At 41.8% G+C, this 19,692-nt stretch overlaps 1 pseudogene; it reads left to right on the forward strand.

The window, feature by feature from the left end:
* Positions 1 to 16,447, forward strand: part of LOC149146916 (aspartate aminotransferase, chloroplastic-like) — a 73,604-nt pseudogene extending 57,157 nt beyond the window's left edge.
* The last annotated feature ends 3,245 nt before the right edge of the window (positions 16,448 to 19,692 follow it).

The raw sequence follows: 19,692 nt of genomic DNA on the forward strand, positions 1-19,692 counted from the left end.
ATGCATGGAAGACTGCTTTCAAAACAAAGTAGGGATTGTATGAGTGGTTGGTTATGCCTTTTGGCTTAACTAATGCTCCTGCTACTTTCATGAGAATAATGAATGATGTACTCAGACCTTTTCTTGATGATGTTATTGTATATCTAGATGACATTTTGATATTTAGCAAAACATGGGAAGAACATTTAAAGCATGTTAAGCAGACACTAGATGTTTTGAAAGAGAAAAACTTTATGTTAAACTCTCAAAATGTGAATTTGGCAAAACATCTTTGAATTATTTGGGACATATAGTAGGGGGTGGTGAATTGAAGATAGATCCCTCTAAGGTGGCAATCATTGTAAACTGGCCTAAACCCAAATTTGCTACAGAAGTTAGGAGCTTCTTTGGAGCAGCACAATATTGGAGAAAGTTCATTTCTAACTTTTCATTAATTGCAGCTCCCTTACATGCTTTAACAGGATTGAACAAGGTGTTTCAGTGCAGAGGCAAACAGCAAAAAGCCTTCGACACCTTGAAAGAAAATATTAGTACAGCACCAGTACTAGCACTCCCTAATCTTCAAAGACCCTTTGAGATCCAAACGGATGCCAGTGACTATGCCATGGGAGTAGTGTTGATACAACACGATAAACCCATATGTTATCATTATGAGACATTTAATTCTGCAGTAGTTAACTATCCCACATATGATAAAGAATTGTATGCATTAGTACAGAGTGTGAAAAAAGTGGAAACATTACTTAATGGGAAAAGAGACAGTAGTACATACTGATCATCAACCACTTCAATATCTACACTCCCAAACTAAGTTGCAGCAATCAAGACATTATAGATGGATGGGTTTTCTACAACAGTTTCATTTAGTCATCAGATATAAAAAGGGCATACACAATAAAGTTGTAGATATGTTATCTAGACCCATTATAAATGCATCTACTATACTTAAGCATAATTCTGTGCTACCTGAGAGCTACATTGAAAAATATGCTCAAGATATAGACTTTAAAGATGTATATGCAACTCTAAGTCAAGGCAAATGAGTAGAAGAATTGGATTATCATATTAAGGACTAACTCTTATATCATTGTGGGAAGCTATGCATTCCACAAACTGAAAGAGTAAAGATAATTCGAGAAGCACACACTTCTCTAATATCAGGTCACTTTGGGGTAAGTAAAACAGTTGCATAGCTGCAAAGGTTTTGTTATTGGCCAAAAATGAACAAGACAGTTTCTAAATGTAAGAGGGTGTACTATGCGTGCTAAAAGCAAGCCCAGCAATAGAAAACTAGGTTTGTACACTCCATTACCAGTTTCTTCTCATCCTTGGGAAAGTGTTTCCATGGAATTTGTTGGAGGACTGCCCAAATCTAGGAAAGGTCATGATTATCTGTATGTTGTTGTGGATGGGTTCATCAAAATGTGTATTTTGATACCTTGTAATAAACAGATTACAGCTGAACAAACTGCAAAACTGTTCTTTCAACATGTATGTGTTCATTTTGGATTACCCACCTCCATTATATCTGATCGAGACACCTGATTTGTGGGAAAGTTTTGGTCAAGTCTGTGGGAACTGATGGACATCAAACTGAAGAAAAGTATAGCTTTCCATCCACAAACTGATGGTCAAAGAGAAGTAGTCAACAGGATTGTAATCCAATTACTCAGGGGATATTGCAGCAAGCATCCTAAGCTTTGGGATGAACATTTGTGTTATGTGCAGCATGCTTACAATCGAGCCAAACATTCTTCCACACAGAGATCTCCTTTTGAGACCTATTTTGGTTTCACACCAAGGTCTCCCTTGGACTTTGTCTTTGGTAAGGACACAACAGTTGAGGGACACAACAATGTGGACATGGAAACTAGATTCATTGAACAAATCCAAGAGATCCACCAGGTAGTACAGGAACAGCTGGAAAAGAGCTAGGCCAAATACAAGGCAAGGCATGACAAGCATCGGATGGAGCATAATTTCCAAGTTGGTGATCAAGTATGGTTGTATATCAGCAAGGACAGGATGCAAGGTGAAGGTAAAAAACTAAAGCCTATCAGGTATGGACCTTTCAAGATACTTGACAAAATTGGTGAGAATGCTTTTCGCCTTGATCTACCAACTTACATGCACATCTACTCAGTCATAAATGCAGATAGCTTGAGATTGTTTGAACCTTCAATAATTGAGGATCCCGAAGAGCAGAGTCAATTGCCTTCTATTGATGACCTGTTACCTGAATATCTTAATGAATTGTAGGAAGACACAGTTCTGGATAGGAAGGTGAGAATGACGCACAGGGGAGATGTTGAGTAGCTCAGAATTGGGCTCAGGGGTTCAAAGCCAAGCAGTGCAAAATGGATAGAGATTGGACAGGAAAGAAAGTTGTATCCTCACTTAGTCGATGCTTGAAAACCAACTTTTGGTGGTCCAAAAGATTTTTTAGTGGGAAGGCTGTGATAGGAATTGGATCCTTAAAAATTATCAGAGTTTGTATGACTGTTTCAAACTATGTCAGACTCCAAAATCTTGTGAATAACGAGCTATCAGGAAGGACCTCTGGATAGTGGCAGTTGTAGCCAGCACGGAACAACAAAGCGTGCTGACTGTTGGCCCATAGAGATCGCGCAATGGCGCAAACTAGAAAATAGGGAGTCCAAATTAGAAAATAGAGGCCATTTCTGTTACGCAATTAGCGTCGCAGGATAAAAACCTCAGAGAAGGAAAAGCCCTGGCACTTGGTCATGTGAAAAACAGGGAAAACCATGGGAAAAGTGCTAAAATCGATAGGCGGGTCTCGCACTCCAAAATCGGCGGAATATCGGAGGCATTTCAGGTGGTAAGTGGGTTTGGCAGAGGACCGAGCGATGCCATACATTGAATGACACGTGTCCGGCAGATGAGAGAGAAAACCACTCTCATCACAGGGTAACGGTCGAGCAACTCACCCGTGCGATAAAAGCGATGACCGTAGGATCTGGAGGCCCCAGATCAACGGTGGAGGTTGCACCTGATGGAGGACCAGATTTGATGGAAGAATAGGTTGAGGCATATGAAATTTGGGGTCCGACGTGACCGATGAGCTGGTGGATGAATCATTTCATGAAATAACTGAAATAACGACTGTTCAAGGAAAAGTTGGCGCCCAGTTCGTAAGGAGACAAGTGGCCACCTCTCTGTGAAACGTTACACAGTGGCGATGACACAGAAGCAGGGAATTCCAACGGACAGAGGCAGGCGATCCAAAGAGCTGGAAGAGGAAGCAAACAGTCAAGGGACAGATTGGATTTAAGCCACGAATAGACAGAGAACAGAGAGGAGACAGAAGAGATAGAATAGAGAGTGAAGCAAGAAGCAGAGAACAGAGAAGTCGAGCTGACCTGCAGAGCTAAGGCAGCATCGAGTAGACAGAATCGAGAAGGCTTGAGAGGTTCAAGCAATCCCTGTGAGGATATTTGTCGAGAACTGAGTACCAAATTGGACTCATCCCATTAAGACTAGTTGAGGTCGAGACTTGGTAAGGGGGAGTCTGTGTACTCTAGTGGCTTGGGGAATCCAAGTACCACCCTACTAAGCATCATCTGTTATAGGAGACTCAAATTGAGCTCCTCATTGTAAAAACTCTGCTTAAAGACACAATAAAAAAGGCCACCACTAAAAGTTGGACCAAGAGACGTATCCCAGGAGGATTGGGTGAACTCCTTATTAATTTGTTGTGTTTTTGCATTTACTTGTTGTGTTTCTCTTATTGTTTTCCAATGCCTGTGTATTTCACAATCTTATCGATCTGTTTCTTAAAATAACGTAGGCATATCCCAGCGCATGAGTCCGTAATACCTACATTAATTAACTGAGATCAAACATAAGTGATTTTCAGATCAAAAACGGTCGTTTCGAAAATGTCCAAGAGAAATGACACTCAGTTCCTTATGAAATAGGTGGCCACCTCCCTATGAGGCGTTATACAGTGATGATTACAAAAAACAGAGGGATTCAGATGGACAGAGGCAGGGAAACCGAAAATCTGGGAAGCGGAGAGGAATAGTCAGTTAGTAGATTAGATTTAAAGCCACAAACTAACAGAGAGAGAAGCGAGTTAGTTAGACGAAGAAAGCTAAGAGTAGAGAGAGAAGAAGTCGAGCTGACCTACAAAAGTAAAGGCAGCATCGAGCCAGAGTTAAAGACAAAGCCAGATAGAGTCAGAGAGTCAATGTACTCCAGAAAAGGGCCTGAGAGGTTCAAGCGAACTCTTCTGTATATGCCTGTCATGTATGAGTCTCAGATTGGGCTCATACTACTGTGACCAATAGAGGTCGAGTATCAGTAAAGAGAGTTTGTGTACTCCAGAGACTTGGGGGATCCAAGTACAGTCTTGTTGATTTATATCTGTATGTGAGACTCAAATTGAGCTCACTGTTGTAAAAAATCTGCTTAGAAAACATAATAGAGAGGCCACCACTGAAGGTGGGACCGAGAGACATAGCCCAAGAGTATTGGGTGAACTCCTTATTAAACTTGTTGTGTTTATATGTTTACCTGTTATGTTTTCTCTAACTACTTCAGTGCCTATGTATTTCGTAATCTTATCGATCCGTTGCATAAAATAACATAGGCACATCCATGCACATGAGTCTGTAATACCTTAATTGTTTGTCTTAGATCAATTCCAGATCAGCTCTGGCATGCACAATGGACATATAATGGTAGTTTGTTGTTTGTTCAGATTGCTAGGATTGTGGCAATGGCTCACCACCATTGCAAGAGTGTTGCTTGTGAATTTTCTGAGCATGGTAGGGTAAAAAGAGGAGTGAAGCACATGCAAAATAAATAGTGGAGGTGCAGTGTAGTATGATGAATTCCACCATTCTTTGATGGAGTGTTATGATGTTATCCTTCCCACTCAGGTTCTATTCTTGCAAGTGACATGGAAAAGCTTTGAGCTTCACAAAATTGGGTTTACCCTGTGTAACATCCTCATAATGAAGGAAATTTCTAGTGGGTTACTTTGAGAAATGCATTACATGGAAAAAAAAATGGAAGGAAGAGTATGAGAAGCATTTTCTGAAGAAAAATTGTGTTAGGGACTCTTGTGCAATGGATATAGAAATCACATATTGGAAATATAGGATTTTAAAAAAAGTGATGGATTCATTGGGGTCACTACAGGAAGTATTTGGAGTTTAATGCACATCTATGGTCTCTAAAACATATGGTTGGAAGAATTGTGGCTCATTTCGATTTACCTCCAGAAATTGTGTCATATCCCCCTCTTGAAGATTCAAGTCCATTTGTGGCTATATCTTTGGTCTTTTGGAGAATTGTAGGGATATTTTCTTGTTCAAAATCTGGTAATGGCTGAAAGTAAGGTTAGACTTGTTTCTACAATCACGCAAGAGAGGCACTTGGAAGGCTATTAGAGGTGAGCCAAATGAGGAGAAATAAGAAGATGCCTGTAGTATGCATGGAAACTAGTGTTGTCACTAATTGCATTATGAGTTTTCAGTTGATAAAAGCTGCCAAAGAGAAGTGAAGTTTAAATCCATCTTCCAGGACACAAAAGCGCTCAAGGGAAAATCAGACCCTCTCCATTACAAAGTTCTATAAACGAGCTTTCTAACGGTATATAGAAGTTTGAAAATGGACTCTTGGATTAGAAGTTAAAGCAGCTTAGAGATACCCTTTCAAGGCCACAAAACAAAGGAGAAATGGCTAAGTGTCGGGCTCATCGCAAATTGCAAAGTGAGGCTTACTAAAGTAGCACTAAAGAGGAATACATCAAAATTTGTGATCGACCGATCGCCGATATTACAAATCTCATATCGGTGGATCTGGTCCATTGGCTTATCGGGCATATCGACAGGCCCTAGGAGTTCATCCCAATCAACGAATCAACGGATTAGCAGGGGTACCACTCTAAAACCTGGCAATATCGCGATTCTGCGATAATAGTATAAAGCACCGAAAAAAATATTAACAAACAAAAGCAAGGAAAAAACAGGGACAAGCAAGCCTTTTTCTCTCTCCTCATGGGGGCCATGTGGTCGAACACCATTGGTACTTATGAATGACATGTCAGCTGACATCATGATGATGACATGGCAGTGCGAAGATGACGTGGCAGTATAGAGGACACGTGGCATGCAGATTTGGCATTTTCAGGGGTCCTAAGTGGGCATTTCTGGATGACATGTGTCACCATTCACAGGGTGACACATGGCAGTGATGGCGTCACCCATCGCAAATCGGCGATCCCACAAGGCAAGGTCTCTCCTCCGCCAAAGTCTCTTCCGGCCTACAATTGTGATATGCAGGAACCCCCCATATGCAATGTTTTATACAACAAAGTTAAAAAGTTGTTTTGTCTGTCCCTTTTTCAAAGGCCACATATCTATTAGACACCCCCCATCTCTAGACGACCCGGATTGGCTCCACCTTGATCAACGAATCCCGATCCTTTTTGCCCCCCCTGGCGTCATGTTTCCCTTTATCCACAGGGCGGGGAGGGTACAAAAAGCTATTTCCCCACCAAGACCCTCCACTGTGTGTCCCTCTCATACCATTTGGCACCCCCCCTCACTTACCACTTACCGCTCTCGACCCCTTCGAAAAACCACTCATCCTCACATTCTCTCCCGTATTACGATTGTGATACCTTGGGTGGGCCCGATCCTGCAGATCGATGATCACAAGGTTCAAGTGGATATATTAAAGGCAAAGGTTGTAAGTCGTTGGTATGCAGAATTTCATGTATTAAATGAAAAAGGCCCCCAGACATACTTTTAAAGGCTCTAGCACCTTCGGGCTAAGAACCTAGTTCAAGACCCCAGTCATATGAAGAATATTACAGAACGGGGCCGAAGAAAAGGGGGCTAAAGGGGATCAGAACTCGCCTGTTTTGTGAGGTTTTAGTGATAAGGGCTGGCACATGAAAGTCCCCCCATATTACACCATAAGCACATCACTAGGCATATTAGGGCACCGATAGTGCAATGAAGGACTTTAAAGGCGTGATGGGTCGACAGCGGTGGCTTTTAAGAAAATAGGTGGTGCATTCAAACTTGACATGGGCTGATCCAGAAAGGCCCATTGGGACATGGAACCAGGGATGGCACTGATAGGAGTAAAAAGGGACTTAGTAGCTCGGGAGGATTTAATATCCGTCATGGTCTCCCATATAGAGGTAAGATAACGTACCGCCCTGAGGTCCTTTGCCCCAGTAGTCTATCATGAAACTGATGGTTCCCACTCCCAGCTTTAAAGGATAAGTTGTTCAAGCAGTAAAGGCAGAAGCGACGGGAGACGACTAAGCAACACATGAGGCCATACAAAGAGCGAACTCCAACCTAAAGCAACGACGATCACAGGGATGGGCGTAGAGATATCTCCTTGTCGTGTTCATTTGATTTTGAATAAAGTGTTGTCCTATAAGGTGCTCCATTCAATGAGGCAATTAATTATGTAATGTTCTTGGGCCACAAAGCCATCCCTGGACGAGACAGTTAGTCAACCTGACAACTAAGATTAGGCCTAAGATATTTTGATGTAATGAATGTTAAACACTCCTCCTCTCCTGATAAATAGGAGGAAGCAAGACTTAACAAAGGTTCATAAATTCTAAAGAAAACACTACATGTTATTTTCAGACTTTATGGATTTGTAATACAGATCCTTAAGAATATGAAGGAAATGGTGGTGATTCCCCCTTGAAGTATTACAATATGTTTTTATTTTTATTTTTTATTATTATTATTATTTAATATCGTAATTTCCATTATTTTGTGTAAATTACATGCTGTAAATGCCGTGGGCATATACAAGTACCGTGACCATAGTCAGCTGTAAAGAGTTTGTAAGAAACAAAAACTGTAAATTTCAACAAAATTACCCTGTATTGGGTGTACTGATGGCTGCTGTTCATATACATATTAATTACATATTAAAAAATTCACCATTGGTGATTACTGTTCTGTTGCCAAAAAAGAGATATAAACAAAATAAGACTGATGAAATTAAGGCCTGTCAGCCCTCTGAAGTGCCTGGTCCATATATGGTCTGTGGAAAAAGTGATAGGTCCGCTCTGGTGAGTGCTCTGTAATCATCCATTCTCCTCGAGGACGATGCGTTGCCTCTTTCGATAGCTTGTCTGCACCCTCATTGCGCTCCCTGTAAATATGAGTGCATGAGACATGATCAAAATGTGTTTTGAGAAAAATAATATCATCCAAAATAGTTCTGAGTGTATATGCATGGCATGTTGTAGAGTTGTTGAACCAGTTTATAACTATTTTGGAATCTCCAAATATTTGAAGGTGTCTGCACTGTTTTTGTATTGTGAAGTATAGAAGGTGTCGGAGAGTAAGCAACTCTACGAAATTATTTGTGCCCTCTCCTAATCCCATGCAGATATGAAAGAAATGTGAATTAGACAGATGAAGGATTAAGCCTCCACCACAACCTTGAGCTTGTGCTGCACCATCGAAGTATGCCCAGGGGTGTTCTTTGTCTATTTGTTCCTGTGTGATGTTCCGGGTCCTAAATGCAGGTTCCTCAGCCGGGATTTCCTTGAAGCTCATACAGATTTTTGGGGGGATCAAAGGCCAGACTATATTTCGGCCCCTAAATATTATGTTGTTCCGGCACATCCATATGTGCCAGCAGACCAAAAGCGGCAGGTTCCGAGTTCTCTGCTCAGATGATGATTCCCACCATCTTTACCAGGCGCTGGGGATGTCGTCACCGCTCCAGGATTGAGGGATTCTTAGTGTATGAATGACTTGCGCCCAGGTATGTTGAGTTGTGGTACATGAGAGGAATAGATGGTGGTTCGATTCCTCCTCTGCATGGCATAATACACACCAAGTCGGGCCTGGAAATGCCCTTTTCCTGAGGTTTTCACCTGAAGGTGTTTTGTCCATTATAATGTTCCACATCAGGAGTTTGGTGCGCGGAGGGGATTTTAGCTTCCATAGATTACTCCACCAACTCTTCAATCTATCCGGCTTGTGATCATCATGTATAATATCATACCCTTCCTTAGGGGAGTAGTGCCCTTTCTTTGAAAACCCCAAATCGATTCATCCTCCTCATCTCTTAGGCGAACATGGGATTCTATTAATGCCTGCAGGTAATTTCTCCACTGTCTTTGCCATTGGTCTAGAATGTCCCATGCCTCCCCTGTTTTCCATGCTTGCTGTGAAAAGGTTGTGTTGTGAGGGTCCCCGAGATGTGTGATATAGTGTACTCCATTGTGGTTTAGCAGGGAGATCAAATCCGGTGGAAGCTGATAGGCATTTCCACTGCCTATCCATGGATCGATCCCTATTCGAATAGACCCACCATTTCCAATCCTCCAGATGAGGCCCCTTCTAATGATGGGAAGAGTGTTTAGTACAACCCTCCAGATTACTGATATACCCTTTTGTTCCATGAGGGTCTTCTTAGCCAGTCCAAGACAGTGCTCGGCCATATGTATTTGTGGGTGACCACCTCCGACCAAAGGCTCTTGTGCTTCAGGAGAAGCCAGCCAAGTTTTGCTGCCAGTGCCTAAGCGAAAGCGGGGAGATGTTTTAAGCCCCAACCACCCCATTTTTTAGGAGTTGTGATCTTGCTCCATTTTACCCATGCAAAGGGCTTCCCTTCTTTGTGTCCCTTCCATAGGAAGTGACTGCAGACTCGGTGAATTCTATGTAGAATCCCCAGGGGGATCCAAGCAAAGGACATCCAAAAAACTAGGGTTGCTTCTAGCACTGCTTTGATAAGCACCAGCCGACCAACTCTGGAGAGTAGGCGGTGGCTCCAATTATTTAATCTTTTCTCCACCTTGGCAATCAACCAGGTCCAATCTGCAATTTTATAACTATCTGCTTTGATCCTGAAGCCCAAGTACTTCAGTCCGTCCTTCATTGCCAAGGTTTGGAAGGGGAAATTTTGTAGTGCTAGCTGTGTTTCTTGTTGTGTGCAGTCAGAGAAGGAAATTGTAGATTTTTCCCCATTTATTTCCATGCCTGTAGCAGCACTAAAAAGCTTCAATATTTCAGTGAGGGAGATGATGTCCTGTATTCCCCCATCTAGGAATATGAGAATATCATCAACAAATAGCAGATGTGTTATAAGGCATTGTTCCGAGATCTTGAGGCCCCGAATCCTCCCAGCCCTCTTCTCTGTCGCTATCAGTCTGCTTAGTCCTTCCATAACCAGAAGGAAAAGTAAGGGGGATAAGGGGCAGCCCTGTCTGATTCCCCTCTCCGCCAGAAAGGTTTGGGAGGTGGACCCATTAATTAGGATTGCAAAGGAAACTGAGGTAATACATCCCATTATCCATCTGATGAATACCAGTGGGAACCCCAGATGGGTGAGTATCATTCTTAGATATAACCAACTAACCTTATCGAAAGCCTTTGAGAGGTCGATTTTAAGCGACACTCCTTTCAGATCCTTCAGCTTGATGGAGTGGAGGGCCTCTTGGGCAGATCCGATGGCTTCATGGATTTGTCTGTGTTGAAGGAAGGCAAATTTCTCCTGTGGGATGTGTTCAGATAGGATTGGATTGATGTGATTTGCAATGATATTCACAGTAATTTTATAGAGAAAGTTGCAGAGGGATATAGGATGGAAATCATTATAGGAGAGCGGGGAATCCGATTTAGGGATGAGGGCAATAAAGGTAGAGTTTATAGGGGCATATATGCGGCTGAGGATCCGACTTTCTTCCACCACCCCTAGCAGATCGGGTCCCATGATGTCGAGGAAGGCAAGGTAGAATTCCACAGGCCAGCCATCCGGTCCCAGACTTTTGTCCTTTTTGAACCACTTGAGAGTGCTCTCCAATTCCCCCATGGTGACTGGTTTGATAAGGTCTTCCATCCCATCAGGTTCCACAAATTCAGGGAAATGGCCTGCAATACTGATGATTTCAGCAAGTGATGTTCCTTGCGGGGCTTTGAAGAGCTGCTTGAAATGTGATATACCCAATTGTGCGAGCTGAGGGTGTGTGTTGGCAATCTGATCCAGGGCCGAGGGCATCTGCCAGATGGTATTGCTGGCTTTCCTTCCATTTGCATATTTATGAAAGAACTTTGTGTTGCCATCTCCCGCTTGGAGCCAAATAGCCCTGCTTCTGAGTCTCCATGTTTCTTCCCAATCAAGTAGAATCTTAGATCTCTGAGACTCCAGATCTACTAGATGAAGCTTAGCTTCTATGGATGCGAAACCTTGTCCACTTTCATCCATTAAGGAGGCCAACTGTGATTCGATGTCAGCCAGATTGTGTTCATCCCTAGCCTTTTTCCTTTTTTCCCCACTCAATGGTTAATCTCTTGAGTTGTCTCAGGTTTCGACAGAACCCTTCAGCCTTTCTCTGGTCCATGGGTGGAGGCTGAGCTTGCCAAAAATCCAAGACCATCTTGATGTAGTCAGGGTCCTTTAACCAGGTGGAGTTAAATTTGAATGGCACCCTAGGCTTTCTGGTTGTGCCAACCACTTCCAGGTAAATGGGGGAGTGATCCGATATTCCCCCTGATCCCACCCATTACCTGAAGATGGTGAGGGAAAGATGGAGGTCTTCGTGAATGAGGTATCTATCTAGCCTTCAGCCAAGGGCAGCTTCACCGGTCCGCTTGTTATGCCATGTTGGCATCTTTTTGTTCATGGGGACATCTATGAGTCCATATTGTTCCAGGAGGGTGCTCAACTATTCAGAAAGGGGATCAAGCTACGAGTGGTGTCCCTAGGATTCCTCATGTCCAATGGAGAAATTCAGGTCTCCCCCTAGAATAGTAGATTTGTTGATCAAGGGATTTTCCAGAAAGGATTGCCAGAAGGCAAGTCTGTTTTGATTTGGGGCATAAATATTAATGATACGGAGTTGTTTTCCCAATTCTGCCAAGAAAATGTCCATGCCCAGGAAGCCCTGGCCTCCCCATGAGGATATCACCTTTATAGTTAGAGGATTTATCCCAATGGCTAGACCCCCAGATCTTCCTACTACATCCAGAGCTTGGAGGTGCCAGTCGGGTAAGATGGCTTGGAGGGTCTTAACAATTTGTTCAGATGGACCGAGGGTTTCCTGGAGTAGTATCATGTCACAGGGTATACAATGCAAGAGTCGCTTGAGGGCCAATTTTTTGGAGGGGCTGGCCAAACCCCTATAGTTGTATGAAAGCCACTTCATCAGGGAATAGAGTCAAGGGTGTCAGTTGCTCTAAGTGCCCTTTCAATGGTGTTCTGGCGCCCCTGGGCCACATCAGCCCCCGTGGATTTTATGGCTTTGGCAATCTTTGAAGGTCTGCCCCGGGTGGGTTTGAGCTCGATGGAGGGGGGAGGGATACCCAGACCCAACAGATTAGGGTTTGTCAGTTGACGAGAGCGGAGGTTGTAGGAGTGCAAGCCCGAGGCAGTAGGGGAGTAGGGAGGATGATGGAGGTGATTCTGTCCATGGACCATCGGTGGCGTGGTGGAAAAAATGGGGGAGAGGGGTTCAAGCGCACAGTTGATGGGGGTAATCATGCAAGAGGTGGATGCAGACTAAGCCAGAGATGCATTTAAATTATTAAAAAGCGGAGCATCAGGAGAGGGAGAAGAAGTATTACCCGATGTAGGAGCAGCCTTCGCAGCAGACCGGGATCGAGTCAGTGGAGGGGATATATGTGGTATCTGTGGAGCACTGGTTTGCTGTGCAGTGTCTCCATCCGCAACCTTTGAGTGATCCAGACCTGTGGGATGCTCATCCACAATCGGGTCTTCCGACTGACGATGCTTCGTTCCTTTTGTAGCAGCCTGTGTAGAAGGAGTGAGCAGAGGACAGTCCTTGTAGAGGTGGCCGACCTTATGGCATCTTCTACAACAAAATGGAACACCTTCATAGTCAAGGTTTTGTTGACGCGAGAAATGTCTCCAATGGAGGGTTATCTTTTCTTCCAGCCCCTCCCTTGTATCCAAATGTACCAGGATATGCGCCATTGTCATGATTCCAGTCTTCTCGAAGGATTGATCATGTTCCAGGTATGTGCCCAGGGCGTCTCCAATGCACTTGAAGACCACAGGGGTCCAAAATTGCATTGGAAGGCCCGACAAGTGAACCCAGATCGACCCAGCTCCCAGTTGTTCCCTCTCTGGGTCGAAGAGTGGATCCCATATCTTGAGCAGGACCAGGGCAAATTTAATGTGCCAAAACCGCGATAAAATCCAGTCTGTGTATTCCTCCCTCTGGAAACGTAGGGCAAACCACCCTCGAGCCAGTACCCAGAGGATGGGCAGTTCCTTTAGCAAGGAGCCCTAGATCTTGGTGGTCCATAAGCGAAGATGGTCAACGGAGTAGTTTCTTCCACACATACAACCAACCAGTACCTTCTTTGCAGTCTCTGCGACCTCCCCCATTGAAATGTCTTCGCCCAGTGTTAGGTTAATGTCTTTGTCTACTGTTTTCAGGCACCTACCTTTCCTGGGCTTGTTCGAGCATCGCGCAGTCAGGTAGTCCTTGAGGAGACCACGAAAACCCTGATTTACAGTCTAGGGGGTGGAAGGGGTAGATTTAGGGTTGGGTATCGGGGAACTGAAGTAGCCAGAGCGAATAGGGTGTTAGGGTTAGGGCCGCCAGGATTTAGGGTTGCACTGGAGAGGGCAGGGTTATTGAGTGAGGGAGGCCCAAACGAATGGATGCGAGAGGTGGACGGGGTGCAATGCGGAGCAGATATATGGGGGAGCTGAGGTAAGGGAGCGTCGAAAGTGGGCGAGGGTTGAAGGCAGGTTCCAAGTAGGTTTAGGGTAGCCGGCGACAGCAGGGGGCAGTCCAGACCAGGGGCATCGTCGATGTGAACCGAGGGCGGGGGATGAGGTGCAGAAGGACCTGGACGTGCCTGGACGGAAGGTGCAACTGACAGAGGGAGTATGGTTGTAACAAAAGGACCAGAGCCCAACACAGAGCACTGGTGAGCCCATATGACCTCCTAGGGATGAGGGTCCTCCTCATAGTCCACTTCGTCCAGTTCCATAGTAATCGACAGTAAAATGGTCGGTGGAATGACTATTGTCGAGGTAAGAAAAAACGAGACGGTGTGGAAACCAGGTAATTGCCAGATGAAAGCTGCAATGGATCGGGTAACCGCGAGGTGAAAGGTTGAGGGTTGCAGGGGGTTGGGAGGGGTAGGTATTTAGAAATCAGGTAAGTTGGGAGTGATATCCAGACCATCTTGTCTAGGATGTTGGGTCCCTGAAACTCCATGGGAGCCGCCATCAGAGCTCTGCCTCATCTCAGTCTGAAATTAGGCCTCATTTACGCTCTAGTGTTGTACCAAGTATTACAATATGTTATCCCTCTGTTAAAACCCATTTTATGTTCATGTTTCTTCTCTGAATTCATGCAATCATAGCTGCTAGAAATATTTCAAGCTTCCTCACAGATTCATTTGTATCGATATGTTAATGCAAGTGCCTGTAACTATATCACAGATTCATTTGTATCGACATTGTTAATGCATGTGCTTGTATGGATTATTGAAATTATATCTTTAAATTTGTGCTACATGAATCATAGCATTCAGTCCCTCCTTTATCCATTATATCTACTTGTAACTCAAATAAGTATAGAAATTCTTAATGCCTCAAGCTCTATGTGTTAAGTGTAGAATTATTGAAGCCTTATGCTCTATGTGATGAGTTGCTCTTTCTCCTTATCCTCTCTCATTTTCTCTACAAAAGCTTATTAAACTGTAAGTCCTTGAACTACTCGGCCTCCACTGTTTTATGCATATTTATGAGATTTGTACATGTGAAGAAGTACCAGAAATTCATGTCTTACTCCTTTAGGTGAATGAACCAACCCAATATATATGTGTGTGTGTGATGTCTCCATTTCTAGAAAATCATATGAGACACACAAAATCTAGATGTGCTTAGGCACTAGTCTTGTAAGCAATCTAAGGTTGTCTCTGGAAACTACAACAACTAGTATTTTTCTTTTCCATTTTTATATATGCAAGGAAATACACCTGTAAGGCCACTAGAGGTTGGATCAAGGAAGATTGAGTATATGGTTTGAGGGACTATAATTTTGCATTTTGGACATTCAGTTATGGCTACCACTTTTCTTTTTTGTATTACAACGATGTTTGGCTTGACTGCAACATTTTCTTATAAAAAAATATTTTATTGTGAAAAAATATAATTTGATTACTATTGTGATGCTTGTATGTGTTCTTAGACAACATAGATGTGTCTAGTAGTATTTCATGCAGTAATGAACTAAAAAATTGGTCTGAAAGAGCTTATTTTCATGATTCAAAATTGAGATTTTACTTAAATTTGCAGGGATTTGCAAGTAGCAGTCTTGATCAGGATGCATCATCTGTGAGGTTGTTTGTAGCTTGTGGGATGGAAGTTCCTGTTGCTCAGTCCTACAACAAGAACTCTATTTTTTATGCAAAACAAATAGGAGCTATCAATGTTGTGTGCTCCTCGTTAGATGCAGCAACTAGGTATCACTTGTAAATTGGGGATTTTTATTTTTCCCATTGGGTGTTTATATTGCTCCTAGATATTTAGCAATTGTTTAAATGGATAATACAATCGATTCAATTTTAGCCAGTTTTAGTTTGGATATTTTTCAGGATGTAAATGAATATGAAAGAAGAAAATCAAGTGGGTATTCAACATGTTCAAAATCTGGTAATGGCTGAAAGTACATATAAGGCCAGCCTTGTTGCTGCAATCGGGCAAGAGAGGCACTTGGAGGGTTGTTGGAAGTGAGCCAAAGGAGAAGAAATAATCATATGCCTGTAGTATGCATGGAAACTAGTATTTTTCTTTTCCAGTTTTATATATATATATATAATATATATATATATATATATATATATATATATATATATATATATATATATATATATATATATATATATATATATATATAATATATATATATATATATATATATATATATATGTAAGGAAATACACTTGTAAGGCCACTAGAGGTTGGATCAGGGAAGATTGACCATATGGTTTGAGGGACTATAATTTTTCATTTTGGACATTCAGCTATGGCTACCACTTTTCTTTTTTGTATTACAAAGATGTTTGGCTTGATTGCAACATTTTCTTATAAAAAATATATTTTATTGTGAAAAAATATAATTTGATTACTATTGTGATGCTTTTATGTGTTCTTAGCCAACTTAGATGTGTCTAGTAGTATTTCATGCAGTAATGAACTAAAAAATTGGTCTGAAAGAGCTTATTTTCATGATTCAAATTTGAGATTTTACTTGAATTTGCAGGGATTTGCAAGTGGCAGTCTTGATTAGGACGCATCATCTGTGAGGTTGTTTGTAGCTCGTGGGATGGAAGTTTTTGTTGCCCAGTCCTACAACAAGAACTTGGGTTTCTATGTAGAATGAATAGGAGCTATCAATGTTGTGTGCTCCTCGTTAGATGCAGAAACTAGGTATCACTAGTAAATTGGGGTGCTATCCTCTCAGGAAGATATGGTGTTATAAAGGTGACAAAATCAGGACATATTCCTGCTTGCATCATCTACCTAAACAATTTGAGAACCCCTATACCTCAGCCATGTTGAGCACATCCGAAAATTATGGCATTTCATGAAACCACATTTCTTTCAAGCATTTTCTCAAAAACCTTCAGTGAATCCTCTACATCCCCACATTTTGCATACATGTCAACAAGGGCACTCCCCATGATAACACCTGATCCAAATCTAGGTATAAAGTGGGCATGGACCTCCTTACCTTGTTGTAGCATTGCATGTTTAGCACACACAGCCAAAACACTACCCAAAGTGAACTGGTCCTGCTTTATCCTGATACATGTCAATATGTCCTAGTACATACTAGAAGAATTAAATTATTTTGGAGTAGAGGTGCTGCACCTTTTCATCTGCAAAACCATGAAACCATTAGATTTGAAGAAGGCACAGAGCAAAGAGGATTCAAGTTGCATACAAGGGAGTAACAGGGGAATCTACTTCCCATTTGAATTCTGGGAGATTACTTGGCAACCTGTCACCTTGCAGCATTAATATAAGGACATTGACTGTGGGATGGAGACAAGACAAATATGGTGGAAGGGTCAGGATGGCAATGGTTTCAATGGTGTCAGATTTTTAGAGGTGGCAAAAGAACGGCAGGCAAGAAGTCTATTTTGTCTATTAGATAGACCAAGCCGAAAGTAAGGTCTATCCTCATTGTTTTCTAGGAAATATTTTAGTGGAAAACTAGTAAATGTTGAAATTTCTACTTGAGGTACTGCAACACTTAATGAAGATCCCACTCATGAGACACACTTGTGATTGAGCCCACCTTTAGGTAGCCATTGCCATACATTTTTTAACAAAATATAATTTTCTCATAATTTCTGAACAAAAGCTATTGTTATATTTCATGAATGTTATCCAGAGATCAAATTTTTTTCATATTGTCCTTTGTCTAGAAAACATGAAAATACTTTGCCAACATAGAACTCAACATCTAGAAGTCGTCAAGGAGATATCTTAACTTGTTTGTGCCATTAGTAACTTATAACTGGTAGCTTATTTGGGTTCCGTCATCTCCCATTAATTGTTTTTGTCATAAGTGTAAAATTCCGCAAATAAGTGCGTTGTAAGTGTCTACATCAGGTTCTATGCTTTTAATTGACATGTTATTCCTAATTCCAAATGTCACCTCTAATTTTCCACTCCTGCAATAGCCATGGATAACTTCATTGTAAATAGGAACAACTAGAATCAACCCCCAGTCCAACATATTGTCCAAGAATCATTCAACTTCCTCCAACTCTCCTTTTACACAGAACCCACTGATGAGTATCTTGAAACTATTAATGTTAGAAGCCAGACCCTTTCTGACCATCTTCTCCTGCACTTTTAAAGCTTCCTGCATTCTATCTTCCTTGCAATAACCATCAATTAACAAGTTATAGTCTGAAACAGTGGGTCACAACCCATTATTGATCATGCAGTGAATTTTTTTATCAATTGCATTTGTTTCTCTTTGCATGCAAAGTTGAGTAATGAATAGTATGCATGTGCTTGGTTCTAGAACAATGCCTTTTGAGATCATTTCGTCCATTAGAACCAAAGTCTCTTGAATATTTCCCTCCTGCAAGTGCCCAAGAATTAGTGTGGCATAAATACTTTTTTTGGGAGTACAAGAACTTTCTTTAGTATTTGAATAGAAATATTATGAGCTTCCTGAATATCTCCATCCTCCTAAAGCCCACCAACAACCTTTTCATAGAAAGATATGCAAGAGGAGGAAAACCTTTGTGAATCATTTCCTCCAACAACTTCAATGCCATCCTTGAATTCCCACTCTGGCAATGGCCGTATATAAGCTTGACATAGCTACTCTTTTTTGGAGTCAAACCCCTTTCCTGCATTTCATTAAACCATTCATTTGCTTCTTCCAGCTGTCCTCCTTTATACAACCCTTCAATCAGTGTAGTATAAGTTGCAACATTCAATACTATACCTTTTCTAATAATGTCATCATGGATTATGTTTAGTTGTTCAACATTGCCCTTGAGGCAGTTGATCTCCACAACTGCAAAGAAAATCATTGATGTAGGAACCAATCCCTAGCCTAACATTTGAAAGATAAGATTATTCAATTCCTCTACCATTCCAAGCTTAAAAAGTATGCTAATGAATGAACTGTAGCTAGCCATGTCAAGGAGAAGACCATGTTCTAGCATCTGATTGTGTAGCTCTGTAACATGTCCAATGCTTCCCTTCTGCAAATGAGTTTCAATTAAAACTGTATAAATTTCAAAGCTTGGTTTCAATCTCCTTTGATGAATTTGTTGTAGGAGGTAGTTGACATCCTTCAAATTACCTATCCTGCAGAGACCTTTGATAAGTGCATTGTAAGTTTTAATTTGAGGCACAAATCCTCCTTGTGAAATGAGATCATTCACAATATCAAGAGTCTTTGACACTCTACATTCCTTGCAGTACCCATAAATAAGTAAATCATAGGTGCAAAAGTTAGGAACGTAACCTGTTTAATGGATGGCTTGTATAATTTTGGGGGCTTCTAATAGCTTATCCCTATAATAAAAAGTTTCAACAACATAATTCCAAGTATTAGTAGTTGGAAAAAATCCCCTTTCTTGCATTTCTTTAAAGTTTTCCATAACTAATCACAATTGTTCCATATGGTCTAAAGCTTTAAGAAACATATTGCAACAACGAACGTCACTTACACAGACTTGTAATATGTCAACGGCTTCTGGCATCATTTGACGTTGTGCACAGGTCTTGTTCAACCTTTTAAGGACTATAGGTACCAAATAACCTGAATATGTAGAAATTAATGCCCAATAAATGCCAGAAATTGAGGTTTGATCCTTGCAGGTAATAACATAATGATCATTACCTGGATGCGGGTGATTATGATGCAGTTAATGAAGACTAGACAGCAGGATGGTAGGCAGCTAGGCCACATGGCCACCCACGCCCTCTTTCATGCCAATTTATGGCATGTTACAGTCGACCTGCAGGCACCATTACTCTGGTGCTCAAGTCGAGAAACTTGCAGCAAGCCTAAGGCTATGGCCTCCGTAAACCACAATTCATTCATTCCTCCCCTACTAAATTGCTCTTGCCCCCCTCAAGCTGCGGAGCCGAGCTCTCGCACCATCACTGGTAGGCATTGTTGGATTTTAAGTTGTGTTGATTTGG

This window comes from Pinus tabuliformis, chromosome 9 (genome assembly GCF_031772625.1).
Source record: "Pinus tabuliformis cultivar Carrire ecotype Pingquan chromosome 9, CPIR1, whole genome shotgun sequence".
NCBI classification, from domain to species: Eukaryota; Viridiplantae; Streptophyta; class Pinopsida; order Pinales; family Pinaceae; genus Pinus; species Pinus tabuliformis.